The sequence below is a fragment of the Saccostrea cucullata genome, unplaced genomic scaffold (assembly GCF_032062105.1).
Source record: "Saccostrea cucullata isolate Sc308-1 unplaced genomic scaffold, CSIRO_AGI_Scuc_v1 ctg3154, whole genome shotgun sequence".
Classification (NCBI taxonomy): Eukaryota; Metazoa; Mollusca; class Bivalvia; order Ostreida; family Ostreidae; genus Saccostrea; species Saccostrea cuccullata.
In genome coordinates this window covers 12,582-29,680 of record NW_026934383.1, presented here as the reverse complement: position 1 = coordinate 29,680, position 17,099 = coordinate 12,582, and the positions used below count along the sequence as shown (strand labels likewise).

General features: G+C 32.3%; 2 long non-coding RNA genes across 3 annotated transcripts; one reads left to right on the top strand and one right to left on the bottom strand.

The window, feature by feature from the left end:
* The first annotated feature begins 4,310 nt into the window (after nucleotides 1-4,310).
* On the top strand, nucleotides 4,311-7,427 carry LOC134240609 (uncharacterized). The gene is made up of 4 exons (XR_009986478.1): nucleotides 4,311-4,633; nucleotides 5,603-5,654; nucleotides 6,330-6,436; nucleotides 7,128-7,427. It is a non-coding gene; the product is annotated as an uncharacterized LOC134240609 (long non-coding RNA).
* Nucleotides 7,428-9,923: 2,496 nt separating this feature from the next.
* On the bottom strand, nucleotides 9,924-15,298 carry LOC134240608 (uncharacterized). 2 transcript variants are annotated; one of them, XR_009986476.1, is made up of 3 exons: nucleotides 14,969-15,298; nucleotides 12,230-12,338; nucleotides 9,924-10,765 (listed from the first exon to the last, which is right to left on the bottom strand). It is a non-coding gene; the product is annotated as an uncharacterized LOC134240608 (long non-coding RNA). The 2 variants fall into 2 exon arrangements; XR_009986477.1 differs by having other exon boundaries at nucleotides 12,245-12,338.
* Nucleotides 15,299-17,099: the final 1,801 nt, after the last annotated feature.

Genomic DNA, 17,099 nt, shown 5'->3' with positions numbered 1-17,099 from the left:
CTACCTTATTTCTTCCATTCATGGTAACATCTTCGTGTACCTAATGTGGTTTTCATCTTGTCTATTCGTAACAAGGTATTGTATTTTGATTTATTTGTCCATTCAGTGGTAGTTGAGAGTCCATGCCATACCTGTGAGTTGTAAAGGAATAATACGTGTTTAATAATCGTTGAATTTTAGACCAAGTCCAATTTGAACTGTTTGCATAAATTGAATATGCAAAAAACTACTTGAACACAATCAACCCACATCCTAGTCTACATGTATCATTATGATAATAATGTAAAATATAATAATTATTGAAGAAAAATATCAAGTACTTTGTTAATTATAATATTATTTCTCAGTAGAACATTTTTTGATTAAGTTTATTATAGAATTATTTGTCCAAAATCAAGAAAACAACAAAACATGACATACCATCACTTCGTGTTTTTCCTGGGAGGAAAATGGCGACCGACGCTATTGTTTCTTCCCGCCAAACAATATAAACAAAATGACCAGGATACAAGTAAAAGTTGACCAAAGACTGTTAATGTTGAGGAAACAGATAGTCAAATTATGTATTGACTAACTGTACGGAAGAAAATGACTTCAAATCTGGTCAACGTGACAAATTTATGTTTTCAGTGTACAAGACCTTATATTGCTGCTGAAGACAGAGGATCTTTATCTTAACCATTAGAATAAGCAAGTCTACACTTCCAAAGGAAAGACTTTAATAAAGAGGTCAACATGCAATACAAGCAAAATATTGTGTTTAAAAATAACATTTATTCCAATGCAATTACAAGTATTTTTGTTACAAAATCTATCTCACTTGAAAAACTGAGAGCAACTGATATGTTCATATTTGTGGATTTATGTTGTCAAATCAAAATTTAAAAATGATATACCGTGTATTTAAAAGTTGTCTTCAAGAACTAAATTAAAAGTTTATTTTCGTAAATATTTCACTCCTTATTTTGTAAGTTTATAAAAAAAAAAATACCGATGATGGATTATATGTGATTTTTAAATGTAAGAAGATGGGCCCGGTTTGTAAAACTTATCCTTCTACGTCATTAATATTTTCAAGAGTTGTAAACCAAAAAATTATTCTAAAGTCGGATGTAAATAGAAAACAGTTTTGTGAAAGGTGTTCTTAAATATTCAGCATAATGTTAAGTATTTTGAACCCCGTTAATACCAAACTTTTCTGCAAAAATCATCTTGAGCAGGATTTCCCCTGTTCGTCAATAACAGGAATATGCATTTCAATTACAACATCAAAACGTTCTCTACATTATAAGATTCTACTACTATTCTCTTTTTTAAAGAGAGGATGGATGCCCAAAACAGATAACTTAATTATAAATCTCATTTTTTTTTATTTGATTTCTTTTATTTACAAAATCATAAAACAAATAATTATGAAATGTCTATAATTTTATAAGTGTTGTGTTGGACTGGGTTAGGAACGGGATGGCAGAATGTTGTCGATGCGTACGCCGCGTGCCTTCGTACATATTAATTTTCTCTAAAGGAGAGTTAATGTTTTTTTGGTTTTTTAGAGGAGGGGTGGGGCTTCTTAAATCAGCATACATGTATATAAAGCTACCTCGCTGGCTAAATATGATATAATTTATTTTAGAATCCTACGCACTCAAGCTGAATCCGACTATCTAATTTATAGCATTATTTATTCTTTTTTTAATAGTTTAACTGCGTCTCCTAATAAAATATTCATCAGGGATGGGGTAATTGAAAAAAGAAATTGTAATTGACTGTAATTAATTACATTTTTTGAAGTAATTGGATGAAATTTGTAATTGAGCATTTTTTCAATTACTTGTAATTGTAATTTAATTAATTACACTGAAAAAATACCATGTAATTTCAATTACATTTTCAATTACATACTTTAAACTCCCTATTGAAACTGGGAGATGGTATTCCAAGAGATCAAAGAATTTGTACTTTATGTGATTTTCATAAGATTGGTGATGAATTCCATTATGTTTTTGAATGCACACAAAAAGAAATTAAAGAGGCTAGGTTAAAATATATTTCAAACTCTTTTACATCTAGACCAAATATAAAGAAATTTAAGCAACTTTTTAAAACAACAAACTGTTCAACATTGAAAAAAATTATGTAAATTTTTATTGATTGTCAAACAAATTATAGATGAAAATAATTGACATGAACTTGAACGTGATGTTTTTTTTACTGTTTATAATGCATGTATTATATTTTTTTGTATGTGTTTGTACCTTTTCCTACCTCCTCTCTACAATGTATGTTTGTACATTTAAGAGAATAAATCATTGTCATTGTCATTGTCATTGACATTCAATTACTTTATATGATATACATGCATGATATATTGTCACCACGACCACCCCATTACATGTATACCATTATACTGTCTTTTATTTTATTGCAAACATAGCCTCAGTCCTTCAATTATACAGTTCAAGAGTTAGACAGTTTATTTTATAATTATAATGTAGTTTCTTTCTAATTATTATATAAACTTATGTTTATCTTTATTTTGCACCACCATGCTTTAATAGGCCTATTCAGCTATGAAACATGCATATAATTTTTTTATATTTCAATCTTTGTAGAATAAGAATGTTTGTGTCAAGAAAAAAAGGAATGTGTGTGTCATAATGAAGTTCTCTTTTGTTGATATTAAGAGATAATTTCTCTCCACACCTGTAAATTGCAATCAAAACAAATCTACCCCTCTGCAGAGGTATTCATTCCATGATTTAAATGACAAAGCCAATTCATGGGGATAATTATTTCAATTAAAAATGCTCCGCAAGTTTAAGAAAATAAAGAAAATAAGAAAATAAATAACTTTCAATTTTATAATTATTTTAACATCTAAACAAAATTTTATGAATGAATTTTGTATCTAAAAAAAAGATGTTTTGTACAAGTATTATATAAATATGAAGTAAAAATGTTCAACATAAGTAGCAATTTAGTATGTAAAGGTGACCTTTAAAAAAAAATATCAAATTTTAGGGGTTATAGTTGCGACTTATTTTACTCTATTAAAAAAAATCCCTGTTAGTCAAATATCATAACCCATGCAATTTGTGTACACGTAGGTTTTGTATGGAGGCACTTGCATCAAACTGATCTTGAATAGTCATTTACTGTTTTGTAAATAAAAGTTATGATGTAAACCACAAAGATACACAATCATTATACCTACTAGCATATTATTTCTTGTATTGTTTGTGCAGAGGCTGCGCTTATGTACAAGTGACTGATCCCTATTCTGTATATTTATATGATTATAAAAAAATTCAAAAAGTTGAAAATGTAATTTGTAGTTGAATTAATTACTTTTGTAAAGTAATTGTAATTTAATTAATTACATGTCTTAGAAACCCTGTAATTAAATTGTAATTTAATTGAAGAAAAAGTCATTGTAATTTAATTAATTACTTTTTAAAGTAATTAACCCCATCCCTGATATCTATTAAGACATTCTCAATACAGTCTATACGTAATCAATTCTCTTTTTAACATTTAGTTCGTTTGCAGTTAATTGAATTGTAAAAGAAACAAATATTCTGGCACATGGTTTTATATCGTAATACAACATAGCTTGTGTTTTTCTTTTGCTTTCCCTCGATGCATTTCTAATACTCCAAGTAACAAAGAAGTTTTAATTTTTGCATTTCTGAAATTCATATTGATATCCCTTCGTTTTTTTCTGTTGATAAAGAAAATTTGTAAACGTTATATATAATCTGTTTTTCAAATGCATTAGAATGTTGTGTTACAAATAAACAATCATCGTCGGAAACCCATGAGTGATCTTGTCTTTACTTATCACCCGGTGATGAGTAAAGATGAGATCATCCTTGGGTTGGGTATCCGATGATGATGAACTATATGCTATAACGAACAAAAAAGTGAAAAATCATCTTCCAAAAATAATGCATCCTATGGAAAGCCGTAGGGTACCCCCACATTATTATTATATTTTCCTATATATCTATACCAAAAATAATTATCTCATCCAAACTTGCTTTTTACAACATTATTATTATTTTCCTGCAACAATTATAATCTTGTCTGTGAAATGTGTACACATTATTATTATTTTGTCCTACAATTATAATGATTCACTTCACAATAATATCTTGCCAGTCAATGTGGACACATTATTATAATTTTTCGCCTCATGATTATAATCTTGTCAGTCGATGTTTTAAAACATTATTTTTATTTCACCTCAAAATTATAATAATTATTCTTACTTTTAACAATTATAATCTTGTTTGCCCGAACGAACACATTATTTTTATTTCGCTTCAAATTTATAATAATTATATTCCACATCGATCATACAATTATAATCTGTCTCTCCAACAATAATAATCGCGACCAAAAAAGTTGCAACATTATTATTATTTAGACGCTTGAAATCAAACGTTTGTGTGATTTTGATGTACTGAACAATTATAATCTTGTCAGATTTTCTTTGGGAAAGATTATTATTATTTGGACGCTTGAAAAAGTAAACGTTTGTCTGCCGAAGACAATCACGTGGTTTAAAGCCATGTGCTTCCCTGATCAACAGTGCCGAGTACGGCGCCAGTGAAAGGCAGGCGGTTTGCCGGTAAGTAAAGATGATTTTGTTATATTAATGTACAAGGAAGTGAATTCCATTCATTCGATAAAGGAAATGTCTCAGAAATCAGCTGTCAGTATGCTGTTATTAAACGACAGCTTCGGAAGAACCAGTTCGAATTATCTCTGTACTTTTGTATAGGAGATGGAGATTGCATCAATGCATGCCATTGCATTGTGAATCTATGTTTCAAATCTAGATAAAGTGGCGTTAAATTGAATGATATAGTGTATATATTTACTAACAGATATTTTTAATAGTTTTTTAATAGCTTAATTGTACTTTACAGTTTTAACTTGAATTTTCTCTGAAGTAAGTTATTCAGTTATATATTGAGATCTATTGTTATTTACATTGCGACTTGGGTCAGTTGAGTTGCCCATATAAGACTGTTTGCTCTACAGTTGCAAAGTTAAGAGTGAATTGATCCTTATGTCGTGGGTTCGAATCCCACTGTGGGACATGGAGACCAGTCCTTCATATGTAATTTACTATATACAATGCACAATATTGATGGAGCTGAAAAGATTTATCTGTACTCTGCACCCGGTAACAGAAAAAGTGTGCGATGATAGGTACACATCACAGCAGGTGCATGACATATATACCATGTGATCAGAGGTAGCAGGGCAATCCGAGGCTAGCACTTCCAGGATTACTACATTCAGATCAAACGGTATAAACCGAGGTCCTGTGTCACAGTACGTGCTGGCACAAAAAAGGTCCCTCACTGCTCAATGGCTATATTTGCTGAGTATTGAATAAATTTAAAGCTCTCCACCAGCAAATGGTGGCGTCTCCATATGAATGAAAAATTCTTGAGAGGGACATTAAACAACATAAAAACAAACAAAAAACTTTAAGTTAAAAGTCTGACTATTGATAAATTGTCTTGATTGGCTGATTTTATCTATGATTGATGAAAACAATTTTTATGAAATAACTGTTATGTTGCAGATTATGCAAGTTGAAGAAAGGAGCTGCTGTGGGATGGTAAAAAAAGTTCCAGGTAAAAGACAGCCTTTTCCATTTATTTTAAAGGGGTATGAACATGCACATTTACTGTAAAATCACAAATTTCCGTGGGGGGTTAATTTTCGTTGTTTTGGAGGTGTGAAGAGCCCCACAAATTCATGTCCTCCACGAAATGTAAAGTGTTACATATAAAACTACTCAACAATTCTTCAGCCACAAAATCAAATTCCCAGGAACCAAATTTTTTCCTCAAACCATGAAAGTTTGAACCCATGAAAATATGTGATTTTACAGTAATTATGTTCACCTCTGGGTCAAACTAATAAAGTTAGATGTTAGATCTGCTCGCATACTTGCTACTCTAACATCTAACAATATCCCATCGAGGGTCACATCTAAGGTCAAATTCGGAACAACTGTAGACTTCTTATTCCTTTCAACAAATATTCAATGATTTTGCAGGTGACAATTTGATTGGATGATAGAATCTGACCTCTGACTTGACCCTCTGTGAGATGTTGTTACTAGATGTTAGTGTAGCAAGTATGTGAGCAGATCTAACGCCTCTGGGTGTTTTTTAAGCTTTTAAGAGTAAGATAATAGATTCTAAATTTGAGAATTTCTACATTTTTTACTCAATCATCTGTCACCATGAGAAATACAAATTATGCTCTAGTTTTTAAAGAATTATTTGCACATTTAATTTCAGGAGCTACAAAGAGTCTTGATTTTTAAAGGGGTGCAGATTTTAAAGAAAGAAAAATGTGTTGTAAAGAAAGAAAAAGATTTTCCATCAAATAATGGTGGATGACAAAGGTACAGAGGACAGTAATGGTTAGAAAGAATTAATTATTTAGCACAGTGGCAGATTTTTTGTTGCAGTTTGTAAATGCTATTCAATATGTTTAGCATATAAATTTTTATTAAAATATCATGATGAATGTTCATGCAATTTAATAGCTCTTATCAATGTTTATAGTTTAAGCATATTAAGATTAATCAAAGTCTCTTGAATAGTTTCTTTAAAACTAAGCTTTACTCACTAATTTAAAGAAAGGTCAAGGTCAAAAGAAAGGTCAAGTAAAATAATGATTATGAAGTTGAATAGATCCCATCAATATGTATCTGCACATATATAAGGTTTGATAAAAATATCTGAAACAACTCTTGAAACCGAACTTAACATAATTTAACAAAAATTAAGGTCAAGGTCAGAAATAAGAAACTCTTATTAATAAAATATATGTAACAGCATATGAAGTTCAAAGTGTGACGGAAGGACAGTAGGATATGTTATTAAGATTAAGTAAACCTCATTACAAATGCTTATGCTAAGGTGAAGCCATAATATTTGGTCATTTTTCATTGAAAAAAGGAACATTTTTTTAAATTCTGTGGAACACAAGAACCAAGTAACCTAGGTGAGCATTGTGGCCCATGGGCCTCTTGTTATGTGTTATTTAATTCCTCATGAATCAGGTGGTATAATGATATTTTTATATTTCAGTTCTTCCTATGAATGATGTCATAACCCACTTTGAAAAAAAAGTTGGTTGGAGAGAAAAGGATCTGAAGAGGGAGAAAGAATTGATTATATTCAGATGGATTTATAGACTGTTAGACCTTTTGCTATCACTTAATTCTGTACTATTAGTTCTGCAACACTGAGCCTATAAGCTTTTGACTTGATGGTTTATCTAATTTGAGAGAGCATAGTCCAGTTATTAGGCATTTCAAGATTAACAATGCAGAATATGTACACATGTAATGGCAGGTAAAAATCCCACACAAACAGGACACTGATAAGACTGGACAATTCTCTCTTGTGTGTATTAAAAAAAAATTAATGCCAGAAACAATATAATAAATTAATAACTTAGTCTTGTTTTGTGCTTATACTTTTATGCCCCCATAAATGAAGTTTTGAGGGTATATAGTTTTTGTCATGTCCATTTATCTGTCTGTTTATCTGCAAAAGCTTTAACCTTGCCCATACCTTTTGATTTTATTAGTGGAGCTATGACTTTCATATTTCACGTATGTATTCTTTGTATTTAGACCTTTCATTGGATACCACCAACTTTGACCTTAAAGATTTACATACTAATGAAAAAAATAGCAAAGATTAAACTTTTCTTAAATGCAAATTTAATTAACTGGTACCAAAAGTAGGGTATTCTCACTGGAAAACAATTGTGAATTTGAAAGTAGTCCAATGTTAAAGTACCGTACTTTCAATAAGTACAAATATCTCCGAGGTCAAGGTAATTGATATCCAATGAAAGGTCTTGCCACATAGGATACTTATGTAGATTATGGAAGCCCTAGCCCTAACCATTCAGAAGTTATAGCCAAGGTTGAAAATTTTTAAAAGTAGGTCAAACTCCAAGGTCAAAGTTCTTGTTATCAAATGAAAGGTCATGTCACAAGGATTAAATGTGTAAAGTATGGAAGCACCAGCCCTAACCCTTTAAAAGTTATGGTCAAGGATAGCTTTTTTAAAGTATGTCAAACTTAAAGGTTAATGTCAAAGGGTCAAAATGCTTGGTATCCAAAGAAGGGTCTTCTCACAAGGATTACATATATGAAGTATGAAAGCCCCGTCCTTTACCGTTCAGAAGTTATAGCCAAGGTTATGTTTTTTTCACAGATACGGAAATATACAAGGTCAAAGGGTCAAGTTTGTTGGTATCAAATGAAAGGTTTTTTGAAAAAAATACATATGTGAAGTATAAATGTCCTGAGGCCTGTTCAGCAGAGCGAACGTTCGCGAGCGCTCGCCAAAATTCCTTATACCTCCAATAGTAATTTTGGCGAGCGCTCGCGAACGTTCGCTCTGCTGAACAGGCCTCTGGTATCTACTGTTAAAAAATATGGCCAAAGTATAAGTTAAAAATTATCATGTAAAAGTGGGTCAAACTCCAAGGTCAAAAGGTCACATTTGGTGGTACCCAAAGAAAGGTCGGAATACACATGTGAAATATGAAAGTCATGGCTCTACCAAATCAAAGTTATGGGCAAGGTTAAAGTTTTTGCGGACAAACAGACAGATGGACACGACAAATACTATATACCCCAAAACTTCGTAAAAAAACTTTAACATTGGCAATAACTTTTGAATTGCAAGGGGTAGAGCTTTCATACTTCACACATGTAATCTTTATGAGAAGACCCTTCATTGGATACCAAGAGCTTTGACCTTTACCTTGGCGTTTGACCTACTTTAAAAAAAACAAACCTTGACAAAATATATTAAAGGGTATGAGCTATTGCTTTCATACTTTAGTTTTTTATTCCTTGTGACAAGACCTATCATTTGATACCTAGACCTTTGACCTTGACCTCAGAGTTTGACTTACTTTTAAAAAAAATGTAACCAAAATTTTTAAACGGTTGGGGCTAGAGCTTCAGTACTTCACATGTTGCAGAATCATTTATTGGATACCAATAACTTTGACCTTTTGACCTTGGAGATTTCCGGACTTGTGAAAAAACTTTAACCTTATCAATCACTTATAAATTGTAATAGGGCTAGGGCTTCCAAGCCTTCCATACTTTACATATGTATTTTCTGTGGCAAGTCCTTTTATTGGATACCAAAACCTTGACCTTTTGACCTTGACATTCCAGGACTTATGAAAAAACATTACCCTTGGCAATGACTTTTGAAGAGTAAGGGCTAGGGCTTTTTTACTTCCCATATGTATTTTTTGTAACGAGACCTTTCATTCAATACCAATAACTTTGAGCTTATGACCTTGATCTTGAGGATTTCTGTACGTATGAAAAAACTTTTGCCTGACCATAAATTGGGAACAGATGATGATAGGGTTTTCATGTTTCACAATTGTATTTCCAGTTAGGAGACCCTACTTTGGGTATCAATATATTAAATTTGCATTTAAGAGAAGCTCAATCTTCACTATGTTGCCATACTGGGGCATCAGTGTTTCACAAACATATCTTGTTTAGAAATCTACTTGCATGCAAGTTTTTTTTCAATACTAGATTTGAGTGCGAATTCCCTCTCAAGGTCAAGTACATGTATGTGAAGGTACTGCGTAACTCATTAAAATGCATATGTATACAGATTACAGATTATCAGACATAAATATGAAGCCCACTTTTTTAAGTACACATACAGTATATAGGCCATATAGTAGCTCCCATATTTTGAACTTGTATTTCCAATGTTGGTGAACAATATTTGGGTCTACAAATATCACATGTATATGACAGAGCTCCAACTTTTCCAACATGCCGTCCATTATATGTTTGTCATTCAAGTCCAAAAGAACACCAGAAAAATCACAATTTAATATCCATTTAATAACACATCATAACCAGACAACTTTAAATTAAATAAATGTGCAAATTACTTTCAGGAAAAATTTTTAAAAAATTCTAATTGAAAATATTCAAAAAGAAAAGGCCTCAATATTTTGGTAAATATATATAATATACAGAGTTAACAAGAGGCTCAGGGACCAACTGGTTCACCTATGCAGTGTGGCTAAGAAAAAAGCAAAAATCAGTTTAGTATTGAAAAACTTAAATGCATAAATGGTCCTGACATACCCCTAAAAGGGAGGGGTATGATTTGACAAAATTGAATCTACACTAAATAAGGAAGCTTATATATTTTTGACTGTGGCCTTTTTTCCTAAAAGTTTGAACTCTCAGTGTGGCCCCACTCTACATCCAGGGGGTCATGATTTGTACAATGTACAAACTTGAATCTATCCTATCTGACAATGATTCCACTTGAGTATTCACCTTTCTTGGCCCACTGGTTAAATAGAGTATCAAATGTAAATATTTCAATAATGAAAATGTGTCAAAAATGCATCACTTCAAATGAAGTGTTAAATAATGTTTAAAAGACAAAGTTCATGGAACAGGAACAACACATGCAATCTTTCATCAAGAATTCTCTGAAATTTGACAAGACTCTTTTTTTCTTCCAAGTTATTTACATTGCAACTTTTTGTCCAGACCGGCACACTCTTCCAAGGAGATTTCTCTGATATTTATCACGGCTGTATTTTCCTTATCATCCAACTGCCAGGTCTAAAACTTATGATGTGCTCAAAGTCTGTCAGGGTGAAGTTCAAACTCCAACATCAAATTTATGGTTCCTGAACCCTGAAAAATAACATTAAAACACAAGAGTCTTTATAATTATCATTGACACACATAATCATGGGAAAACTTGGTAGGGTGGAGAAGTTTTTTCATGATAATTATGACAAGTGGAGGGCTCCCAATATGACAGCAAACTGGGTTTTTCTTGTGTGAACTGACTTGGCATAAAATTCTTACATGAATAAAAAATGTACATTTGCAAGAGTTGTTTCCCTTTATCAAAAATAAAACCTCCCTATTTTCTCACAATATCCTTTGTAACTTGCATGAATTTAAAAAAATATTTAAACTTCTTTTGACAATTTCATAACGGCAAAGTATGGGGAGAAAAAAAAAAACTTGCAAAATGAACAAACACTAGGATATTTTGCACAGAAATATGATGAAGGTCAAATAAAGACCCATGGGTCACATTGCTCACCTTAGCTCTTTGGTTTTCAGTATTGAAAAAGTAATAATTCCTACTGGGCCCAAACTAATCCTAAGGGGAAGGGAAGCGGGCATGATTTGAACAAGCTTAAATCTACACCAACTGATGATGCTTTCTATTTCCTTGACTAATCATGGCCTTCGAAGATTTCTAATGATCTTTCCTTTGTATTTTGGTGTAAAAGTTTGATTTCCATTGTGGCCCCATCCTTAACCTGGGGATCATTATGTATATATGATAAAAGATGCCAGACACTTCTTAGTCAGAAAAGTTTACTTGAGCCTTATGCCCTTTTCACATGGAGAGTTTAATTCACAGTTAATTAATGAGAAGTAAAAAAATAATTCGAATTAAATTGTGTTCACACGACAGCTAAAGCAAAGTAAACTTATGCGAATCAAAATTTTATTTCTACATTAGGGAGATCAGCAATGATATTATGACGTCATTTATTATTCACATCATTTGTGCCGAGCAGATTCAATTGACATAAAAATCATAGTGTTTTTTATACAATTTAGTGATTAACATAATTTTCCTTTATTTTTCAACCAAACCTAGCACTGATATCTAAATCTAACTATTGACATGGGGCCTGTGACTTAATTCAGGCCTTACGCATGCGTCAAAATTTAATTTGAATAAGCTTCGTTTAGCGTTCACATGGAGCTAATCCGAAGTAATTTAATGCGCAGTTAATTAATTCAAATTAAACTTTTTTGCATTAAACTCTTCATGTGAATGCTGTTCAGATTTTAATGTGCAGTAACTTACGTTTGATTCGAATTAAACTCTCTGTATGAACATGGCATTAGACTCAGGTAAGCTAAATTGCAAATAATTATTTATAAAGTAGATGACTTTTCTAAACATACCAATATATTTCTGCAGAATGAATAAAAATATAAATCTCAATGTAAAACTTTCTGAGTACCCATTACATTTTCTTAATTTCTTAATGCCCCCCCCCCCCTTCCCCCTGGATAAATCTGCCACTGTAATAAATATATAATTTCTTAATTCTTACTAACCACTTTTGTTCTTTTCACCTCGGTGTCATCTGCAATCTTTTTCTTTCTTTACAACACTGTTTTCTTTCTTTGAAACCTGCATGCCTCTAAAAATCATGACTCTTTGTTGCTCCTAAAATTAAATGTACATGTGCAAATAATTCTTTAAAAACTACAACATATTTTCTTGCACTTGAACTTGAACTTGAACTCATGGTAACTGAAGATTGAAAAAACCAGAAGTCTCTGTCGAGACTGAAGCTCTACTGGTTTTCAAGAACTTATAGCAAAGGAAGAGAAAAGTACTTAAGCAGCTGGGATTTGAAACTTTACAACAGCAATAAATAGAATAATGATCGTTGATAAAGTCTCTTTATGTTCTTAGTGTAGTCTACTTGTGTGCCAAGTTATATTGAAATCAGACCAAAACTGTAGGAGGAGTAGCATTTTGAATCAATTTTACAGAAATTTCTATTTTTAGTAACCACGGCAACACGGTTCATCGAAATCAAAAACAGATACACAGATTTATATATCTTAGTGTAGTCTACATGTGCGCCAAGTTATACTGAAATCAGACCAAAACTGTAGGAGTAGCATTTTGAAAGAATTTCACAGAAATTTCTATTTTTAGTAACCATGGCAACACCGTTCATCGAAATCAAAAACTGATACACAGAATTATGTATCTTAGTGTATTTTTCTTGTGTGCCAAATTGTACTGAAATCAGACCAAAACTGTAGGAGGAGTAGCATTTTGAAAGAATTTCACAGAAATTTCTATTTTTAGTAACCACGGCAACACCGTTCATCGAAATCAAAAACCGATATACAGAATTATGTATCTTAGTGTATTGTACTTGTGTGCCAAGTTGTACTGAAATCAGACCAAAACTGTAGGAGGAGTAGCATTTTGAAAGAATTTCACAGAAATTTCTATTTTTAGTAACCATGGCAACACCTTTCATCGAAATCAAAAACCGATATACAGAATTATGTATCTTAGTGTATTCTACTTGTTTGCCAAGATATACTGAAATCAGAAGAAAAATTGTAGGAGGAGTAGCATTTTGAAAGAATTTCACAGAAATTTCTATTTTTAGTAACCACGGCAACACCGTTCATCGAAATCAAAAACCGATATACAGAATTATGTATCTTAGTGTATTGTACTTGTGTGCCAAGTTATATTGAAATCAGACCAAAACTGTAGGAGGAGTAGCATTTTGAAAGAATTTCACAGAAAATTCTATTTTTAGTAACCACGGCAACACCGTTCATTGAAATCAAAAACCGATACACAGAATTATGTATCTTAGTGTAGTGTACTTGTGTGCCAAGTTATATTGAAATTAGACCAAAACTGTAGCAGGAGTAGCATTTTGAAAAATTGTTTACAGACAGACGGACAGACAGACGGACGGACGCCGGACGCATTACTATCGCATAAGCTCTTCTGGTCTCTGACCAGTAGAGCTAAAAATGTAGAATTTCAATATTTTCTGAAATGTTTCATATTTAGAATTTTTCAATTGACTCTTTTAATGGCAGCTGTGGCTTAAAAAACAGAATATTGAAAATTGTTTGTTTTATCATTGAGCAGGTGAGCTAAAAACAAATCCAATACATGAGTGATTCCTGGTTATGTTTATATAGTGATTTATTGTGCAGTTTATTACAATAACATCGCTCTTGATAACAAACATAGGGTCGCCCATTTGGAGCAGTGGTTATATATAGAGCTTTTGCTCTTAGAGTTGCAGAGAAAGGAGTTGATCATTATGTTTTGGGTTCAAATCCCATTGTGGGACGTGGAGACAGGTCTTTTGGATGAAATCATATAAATCGAGGTCCCATGTCACAGTAGGTGCTGGCACGAAAAAGATCCCTCACTGTTCAATAGCCCTGAGTGCCGAGTATTGGTCAAAACTTGAAGCTCTCCACTATAAGTGGTGCGTCTCCATATGAGTGAAAAAGTCTCGACAGGGACGTTAAAACCATGCATGGATCTACAGGGGGGAGGGAGGACCCCCCATGGAATTTGCAAAGTTATTAAATTTATATACTAAAGCAAGAAAAAAAGTTACCTTAGACTCCCCCTCGGAAAACGCAAAACTCCCTGGTAAATGCGAATTTTTGTTAAATTGGTGGTATGAAAATTCAAAGGATTGAAGTCATCAACTACCCCCCCCCCCAACACAAAATAGGTTTTTTAGTCTGGGGGATGATTACATGGAACCATCCCCCCCCCCCCCCCCCGAGAATGTCTAGATCTCTGCCTGTGTTAAACAACAAACATACATAGGAGTTTGCTGTTATATCATGTATATTAAGAGAAAAGTTTTGGTCCAATAGTAGATAACTTCATAAAATCAGGAAATCAAGACAAATCAATATATGAAATCATCAATAGTCGTTTATCAGAGTTTCTAATAACAGTAAGAATCAACGTAAATGGCTTACTGCAGAGAAAATTCAAGCTAAACTGTAAAATACAAGCATATACTGTTCGTAAAGATATATTATTCAATTTAACGCCACTTTATCTAGATTTGGAACATAAATTCACAATGCAATGGCATGCATTGATGCAATCTCCATCTCCTATACAACAGTACAGAGATAATTCGAACTAGTTCTTCCGAATTCGAAGCTGTCGTTTAATAACAGCATACTGACAGCTGATTTCTGAGACATTTCCTTTATCGAATGAATGGAATTCACTTCCTTGTACATTAATATAACAAAATCATCTTTACTTACCGGCAAACCGCCTGCCTTTCACTGGCGCCGTACTCGGCACTGTTGATCAGGGAAGCACATGGCTTTAAACCACGTGATTGTCTTCGGCAGACAAACGTTTACTTTTTCAAGCGTCCAAATAATAATAATCTTTCCCAAAGAAAATCTGACAAGATTATAATTGTTCAGTACATCAAAATCACACAAACGTTTGATTTCAAGCGTCTAAATAATAATAATGTTGCAACTTTTTTGGTCGCGATTATTATTGTTGGAGAGACAGATTATAATTGTATGATCGATGTGGAATATAATTATTATAAATTTGAAGCGAAATAAAAATAATGTGTTCGCTCGGGCAAACAAGATTATAATTGTTAAAAGTAAGAATAATTATTATAATTTTGAGGTGAAATAAAAATAATGTTTTTTAAACATCGACTAACAAGATTATAATCATGAGGCGAAAAATTATAATAATGTGTCCACATCGACTGGCAAGATTATTATTGTAAAGTTTGGATCATTATAATTGTAGTACAAAATAATAATAATGTGTACACATCGACTGACAAGATTATAATCATGAGGCGAAAAATTATAATAATGTGTCTACATATTGACTGGCAAGATTATTATTGTAAAGTGAATCATTATAATTGTAGGACACAATAATAATAATCTATACAGATTTAACAGACAAGATTATAATTGTTGCAGGAAAATAATAATAATGTTGTAAAAAGCAAGTTTGGATGAGATAATTATTTTTGGTATAATTATATAGGAAAAAATAATAATAATGTGGGGGTACCCTACGGCTTTCCATAGCATCCATACTTATTGAGTCGAAAATTTCAGCCAATGTGTATACAATTATGTTTCCCGTGACTTTCCACTACATGTACATGTAACTATAAATCTTATTCTTCTAAAATTAGGTGGGGTCTCACACATACAAAGTTAATTAAAAATGTACGAACGATGCATGATCATTATTTTATTTTGCAATGAATTTTAGATTATTTACATCAAATTGGTTTTTAAAGTAAAATTTTGTACATTATGAGATATTTTGTTGATGAGCATAGAGAGAAATCTTTTTTAACGGTTATCATATTTTTGAAATTAAAGTCCGTCGGATGGAACGTTAAATAGTTCCCTATATTACGGTTATCAACTACATTGTACATGTATTTTGCATGGAACAGATGAAAATTTCCCGCCGATAATTGTGGAAATCTTGCCGACTCAGCGTTAAGCAAAATTCAATCAATCAATAATTTGTACATTTATACTTACTTATTCTTTCCCTACATTATGGATAATATACATTTGATGAAAAGACAATTAGGTTTTTACTAGGAGGGGGTATTAATGTAAAAACATAGTGGCTAATTTTTTGTCGAACTATCCGTCCAATTACAACCAAGCGAGAATGACGTGGAGGAAAAGAGGGTTGATATACATTATGGATAATATACATTTGATGAAAAGACAATTAGGTTTTTACTAGGAGGGGGTATTAATGTAAAAACATAGTGGCTAATTTTTTGTCGAACTATCCGTCCAATTACAACCAAGCGAGAATGACGTGGAGGAAAAGAGGGTTGATATATATGAACTAGCTATTTGAAGGTGAATGTGGCTGCAGTAGAAATGTTTTTAGGGGGAAAATCCTAATAAAATGAGCATACTTTTAGACACAGGGCTAGTTTCACACCATGTTTGATTTCACGTAATTACTATGCATATACAGATGGATGTGATTTTTTTTTTATTTAACTTAAGAATAATTATTGTAGCATGATTTAAGTTGTGATTTTATGTTCATGCATTTTCTGGAAGAAACTAGGTATTTCTGAGATCGACTCCCTGTAAATTTGGACTCGATCTCATTGGTTCCCTTTAACTTTACATGGTGATTACGTAAAATCAAACATAGTGTATTAACTAACTTGCATGCTTTGAGGATACAGGCTTTATCAAACGTAAAAGCAGCATATTGTAGATCTATATTTTGTTTATTGGAAGTTCAGTTATTCATAAAGACAAAGCCGTCCGTACGAAAGACAGAAAAGTAGAAATTAAAGATCGGGGGGGGGGGGGGGGGGGGGGGTGAGTATTCGCTTTTTAAAAGATTTAGAATATA